Raw genomic sequence first — 7,169 nt, 5'->3', positions numbered from 1 at the left:
TTGTGGGTAATTCCTGAATCAATCAACACTATTGCATTTTTCTTCTTGATTTGTCCTTCTATCTTGATGGTTTGAGGAGTGGTAATTCCCGCCAATGCATTACAAGATATGGTCGGATTCATTTATTCTTTATCTAGGCTTTGTTCTTGGAGTATATCCTCTTCTTTTGACCCTTCTTGCTCCTTTTCTTCTTCCTCTTCACAATCTATGTAGAATAATTTCTTCTCAGCACACTTATGACCTTTAGTGTATTTTCTATCACAACTGTAACAAAGCCCTTTTGCTCTTTTTTCTTCCAACTGTTGTGGTGTCAACCTTATAGGTTGTGGAAGACTAGGGGCAACAACACTTCCGTCTTTATAGTTGTGAGTGGTATGCTTTGTTATGAAACCAACTCAAGAAAAGATAGAAAAGATAGATCAACGCCTTAGAATTCAGCCTCTTCGAGGGGGCAACCTCCTTTACATTACATAAATGAACAATTCTTGGATGATTCAAATGACAAAACCTCCTTTCTATATATAGGAGTCTATGGAGTCACAATATAATCCAGCCGACCTAACAATAATAATATAAAGCCACAAAAATAACAATAGAGGGATTCTATGGGCACATTAACAACAATATGGGGCAATAGGGGCACAACAATATAAATAAGGGGTATAACTACAATAGTAATGGGGTAATCACTAGTATTATAGGGACCCAACATGCCCCTCTCCTTCAAAAAAGTGTTGTCCTCAACGCTTGAGTAGTTCTGGATACTTCTGCATAAAATTCTCATCCTCCCATGTGGAATCTTCAGCGGATAAGTTCTTCCACTTGATAAGATACTCTGAAATTGATCGATTTCGTAGCTGTCGAGTTCTTGTTTCTATAACTGCTTCCGATTCCAATATAATTTTTCCTTCCTCGTCAAGTTCTGGCAATATTGTTTGAACTGGGAGCTTGTCGCCTATAACCTTCTTTAAACATGAAACATGGAAAACTGGGTGCAATCGAGAAGCTGCAGGAAGCTCCAATTTGTATGCCATAGTACCAATCTTTTGCAACACCTTGTACGGACCATAATACTTTGGTGATAATTTATTATCCTTCTTAGCTTGCTTGAGGGACATTTGCTTATATGGTTGTAGCCGTAGGAATACCCAATCACCTACATCAAAACTTCTTTCACTGCGATGTTGATCTGCCTGTTGTTTCATTCTATTCTGTGCCAACACGAGGTTATCCTTTAAGAGTTGGAGGACTTGTTGTTGATGTTCGATGTGATGTTCCACTGCCTGAACCTTAGAATTTTCTCTTAAATATGATGTGATGGATGGTGGTTGATACCCATAAAGTGCCATAAATGGGGTCATTTTTGTTGTTGTATGAAAGGAAGTGTTATACCACCATTCAGCCAGAGGCAACCATTTGACCCATTGTGTCTGTTTATCAGATACAAAGCAACGAAGATATCCTTCCAAACATTTGTTTACTATCTCAGTTTGCCCATCAGATTGAGGATGATAAGATGAGCTATGAGCTAACTGAGTACCAAGACAAGAAAATAATTGTGTCCAAAAATTTCCAGTGAAAATGGGATCTCTGTCACTTACAATAATCTTTGGGTTTCCATGTAGCTTTTGAATTGTTTCCATAAATGCAGTAGAAACTGTACTGGCTTTAAATGGATGTGATAATGCACAAAAGTGTGCATACTTGGTAAGTCTGTCAACTACCACCATGATGACACTCTTTCCCTCAGACTTGGGTAAACCTGTGATAAAATCCATTGAAACCTCCTCCCAACGTTGGCTTGGAATGGATAAAGGTTGTAATAGACCCGGTGTCTTAATTGTTTCAACTTTATTTTGTTGGCAAACCAAACATTCTGCCACAAACTTTTGAATATCTGATTTAAGGCCATCCCAAAAAAATTCCTTCTTAACCCTGTGGTAAGTTTTTAAAAATCCTGAGTGCCCTCCTAAGGGAGAAGTGTGCAATTCCATAAGAATCTTTTGTTTTAGCTGGGAATTCTTACAGAGGTATAAGCGATCTTTGTACCATAACGAATCATTTTTCCAGCTAAATGTATCAGACGTACTGGAATCTTGTTGTAGCTTTCGAATAAGTGCCCACACTTCTTCGTCATTCTTCCATTCCTCCCTTGCTTCATTTATCCAATCTGGTTGGATAATAGAAATGGCGCACAACAATGCTTCCACATCCTCATCCTTTCTTGAGAGTGCATCTGCCACCACATTTTGCTTCCCTTTTTTGTAGATGATTTCAAAGTCATAACCCAACATCTTTGTGACCCACTTTTGTTGCTCTTCAGAGGATAATCTTTGTTCTAAAAAGTATTTAAGGCTATCATGATCCGTTTTTACCTTGAAGTGTCTTCCCATTAGGTAGGGTCGCCATTTCTTAAGTGCATGGAGTATTGCCAACATTTCCTTCTCATAAATAGCTTTGCTTAAAAACTTTCCCTTGATTGGACGACTTTCAAAAGCAATGGGTCTTTCATCTTGCATTAGAACAGCACCAATTCCATTTCCTGAAGCATCACATTCCACAATAAAGGTTTTTGTGAAGTCCGGTGTAGCTAAGACCGGTGCTTGGCACATTGCCTCTTTAAGATGTTCAAAGGCCTTTGTTGCTTCCGGAGTCCATGAAAATGCATCTTTCTTCAATAATGTTGTTAGAGGTGCTGCTATTCTCCCATAATTCTTAACAAACTTGCGATAATACCCTGTCAACCCAAGAAATCCTCGCAATGCTTTATGGATGTGGGGATTTTCCATTCCTTAATGGCTTTAATTTTGCTAGGGTCTACCTTAACTCCTTCATGAGATACAATATGACCCAAATATTCCACCTCCTGGACTCCAAAGAAACATTTGGATCTTTTTGCATATAATTGTTTCTCCTCCAATAGTTGTAGCACCCTGTCAACATGTTCAACATGATCCTTCCAAGACTTGCTGTAGATTAGTATATCATCAAAAAATACTAACACAAATTTTCTAAGGAATGGTTTGAAAATTGAATTCATCAAACCTTGAAATGTTGAAGGTGCATTGGTAAGGCCAAAAGGCATGACCAAAAATTCATAATGACCCTCATGAGTTCTAAATGCCGTTTTCGGAATGTCTTCAATCTTCATTCTGATTTGATGATATCCTGAACGAAGATCCAACTTGGTGAAGTAAATTGATCCATGCAATTCATCCAGTAATTCATCAATGACAGGAATGGGGAACTTATCTTTAATAGTGAGCTTGTTGAGCTCCCTATAATCCGGACACATGCGCCATGATCCATCCTTCTTGTGCACCAATACTACTGGAGCAGAGAAAGAACTTTGACTCGGTTGAATTATACCAGCCTCTAGCATTTCTGCAACCATACGTTCAATTTCACTTTTTTGGACATAGGGATATCTGTACGGCCTGATGTTTGGAGGAACACTTCCTGGAATCAGATGAATAGCATGATCATGATCACGCATAGGTGGGAGACCTTTGGGAGTCTCAAATACCTTGGAATGATTGTCCAAGACTTTTTGGAGATCTGGAGAAATAGATGATTCCAATGTGGAAACATCTAGCGAACATAATTGTGCAATTACACCTCTTTGCTCCTTTTTTAGAAGCTTTGTCATACCATTAGAGCTGATTATCTTTCCTGGTTTCCCTGCAATACCCCTTAATTCAACTTCCTTTCCTTCCACAGAAAATTTGATGAAAAGTTCTTGAAAATTAAAAGCTATTGTACCCAAGGATTGTAGCCATTGGACTCCTAGTACAACATCAGCACCTCCCATTGGAATGGAAAGCATTGGGCTAGTCAATACATATTCTCCCATGGATAGCTTGATATTATGGCACTTTCCAGAGAAATTTATTGTTCCTCCATTTGCAATCATCACTTGACACTCTGGTGCTGGATATAGGAAGCAATTCAATTCTTTTGCTACCCTACAATGAATAAAATTGTGGGTGCTTCCTGAATCAATCAACACTATTACCTTTTTCTTCTTGATTTGTCCTTCTATCTTGATGGTTTGAGGAGTGGTAATTCCCGCCAATGCATTACAAGATATGGTCGGATTTATTTGTTCTTCATCTAGGCTTTGTTCCTGGAGTATATCCTCTTCTTTTGACCTTTCTTGCTCCTTTTCTTCTTCCTCTTCACAATCTATGTAGAATAATTTCTTCTCAGCACACTTATGACCTTTAGTGTATTTGCTATCACAACTGTAACAAAGCCCTTTTGCTCTTTTTTCTTCCAATTGTTGTGGTGTCAACCTTATAGGTTGTGGAAGACTAGGGGCAACAACACTTCCGTCTTTATAGTTGTGAGTGGTATGCTTCCTAGTTGCCATAATTTTGCTTTCCATTTTTCTTGCTAACCTGAATGCCTTCTCTAATGAATCAGGTTCCCAAAGGCGAACATCATGTTGGATATTATCCTTTAAAGACCCTATGAACACATCAATCCTATGCTCCTCTGGAATATCTTTTACCCTTATGTTCAATTTTTGGAACTCCTCAATGTGCTCCATTATTGAACCCTTTTGTTTGAGACTTATCAATTGGCTAAAAAAAGTGTTGCTTTTTGTATCCTCATAATGTGCTATCAATTCTTCCGTAAAAATTGCCCAAGTGATAAATTGTTTACGAGAGCAAAGCCATTGATACCATACAAACTGATTTGGTTCCAAATATAAAGTTGCCATACGTACCTTTTGTGTGTTTTGCACATTATTGAGATCGAAGAACTGCTCCATCTGTAATATCTATGTGGCGGGATCCTTGCCATCAAACTTCCTCATATCGATTTTTGGAATATGGTGGGTCTTCGATCCAACATTAGAGTCTATGGAATCATGATTAACATTTCTTTTGTTCACATCATGAGTTTCCTTTACCACCTTTTCACCATTAGTAAGTATTTCTTGTAGAAAATTTGTCAAATCTGTCTTCAAATCTGCCATGTCTATCTTCAAAACTGTCCTCAGATTATCCATCTTAGCTTCCATGCCCTTTATCTTAGATTCCACGCCATTTATCTTAGCATCTGTTAGCTTTTGTGAGCGTGACATTTGTTGCACTTGTTCTTGTAATTTTGATATATCATGTAGCATTTCTTCCTCTTCTTCATGAGTCATGCTAGAGCTTTCAGGTTCCTTACTAGGTGTTTGCATTTTCTTTCCTCGGGGCATCAGTTACCGATAATAATGCTTTACTATGCCCTTTGAATTCCTTCAAACCAAGCTTATGCAAAAATAAAAAAAAAAACTACACACCTTTTTTACTTTGTAGAAGCCTGATATTGAATCTGATGTATCTCTGTAATTTCGAATCATCCAGTTCTGAAATTGTGACCTGTAGTAGCCTTCTATGTCCTCTTTCCAATGCCACTAGTCTGATCCAAATTGGATTCTCCAAGAAAGAGTTATGCACAATCTCCCACAGTGACCTGATTATAGACTAGTTCAGTAGAGCGAACTTGTATGAAGTGCCACATGTCACTGTTTCAACCTTTGACTCTAAAAAATATATAAAAGAAAACTAAAGTCCATCCTCTTTCTGTACCTTCTTACGAAATTTCAATCCGATGCTCAGAAAGAAAGTTATGACGATTTTCCCAGGTCACCTGTTTTGAATGTAATTCAGGAGTCTGCAAAAAGACCAACTTCCTCAGATCATATCTCCGAAAATTTCACGCGAAAAGCTCTGAAATTCGGACCCAAGGTTCAGCACGATTTCTTCTCAAATGGGTTTTTTTTGCGACTTCTGAAACGTCACAGAAAAAACGTTATAGCGAAAATGCCACGATGACCTGTTTGGAGCAGCGAAACCCTAGAATCCAAAGCTCTGATACCAAATGTTATGAAACCAGCTCAAGAAAAGATAGAAAAGATAGATCAACGCCTTAGAATTCAGCCTCTTCGAGGGGGAAACCTCCTTTACATTACATAAATGAACAATTCTTGGATGATTCAAATGACAAAACCTCCTTTCTATATATAGGAGTCTAAGGAGTCACAATATAATCCAGCCGACCTAACAATAATAATATAAAGCCACAAAAATAACAATAGAGGGATTCTATGGGCACATTAATAACAATATGGGGGCAATGGGGGCACAACAATATAAATAAGGGGTATAAATACAATAGTAATGGGGTAATCACTAGTATTATAGGGACCCAACATGCTTCCTGGTTGCCATAATTTTGCTTTCCATTTTTCTTGCTAACCTGAATGCCTTCTCTAATGAATCAGGTTCCCAAAGGCGAACATCATGTTGGATATTATCCTTTAAAGACCCTATGAACACATCAATCCTATGCTCCTCTGGAATATTTTTTACCCCTATGTTCAATTTTTGGAACTCCTCAATGTGCTCCATTATTGAACCCTTTTGTTTGAGACTTATCAATTGGCTAAAGAAAGTGTTGCTTTTTGTATCCTCATAATGTGCTATCAATTCTTCAGTAAAAATTGCCCAAGTGATAAATTTTTTACGAGAGCAAAGCCATTGATACCATACAAACTGATTTGGTTCCAAATATAAAGTTGCAATACGTAGCTTTTGTGTGTTTTGCACATTATTGAGATCGAAAATTTGCTCCATTTGTAATATCCATGTTGCGGGATCCTTGCCATCAAACTTCCTCATATCGATTTTTGGAATATGGTGGGTCTTCGATCCAACATTAGAGTCTATGAAATCATGATTAACATTTCTTTTGTTCTCATCATGAGTTTCCTTTACTACCCTTTCACCATTAGTAAGCATTTCTTATAGAAACTTTGTTAAATATGTCTTCAAATCTTCCATGCATGTTTTCAAATATTCCATGTTTGTCTTCAAATCATCCATCTTAGCTTCCACGTCAATCATCTTAGCTTCTACGCCTTTCTTTAAACAGTCCATCTTAGCTTCTACACCTTTCTTTGAACCATCCATCTTAGCTTCTACATCTTTCTTTAAACCATCCATCTTAGATTCTGTTCCTTTTTGTGCAAGGGATAGTTATTGCACTTGGTCTTGTAATTTTGATATATCATGCTACATTTCTTCCTCTTCTTCATGAGTCATGCTACAACTTTTAGGTTCCTTACTAGGTGTTTGCATTTTTTTTCCTCAGGGCATCAGTTACTGATAATA

Source organism: Pinus tabuliformis, chromosome 1_1, assembly GCF_031772625.1.
Source record: "Pinus tabuliformis cultivar Carrire ecotype Pingquan chromosome 1_1, CPIR1, whole genome shotgun sequence".
Taxonomy (NCBI): Eukaryota; Viridiplantae; Streptophyta; class Pinopsida; order Pinales; family Pinaceae; genus Pinus; species Pinus tabuliformis.
Note: the sequence above shows the minus strand (reverse complement) of the source record.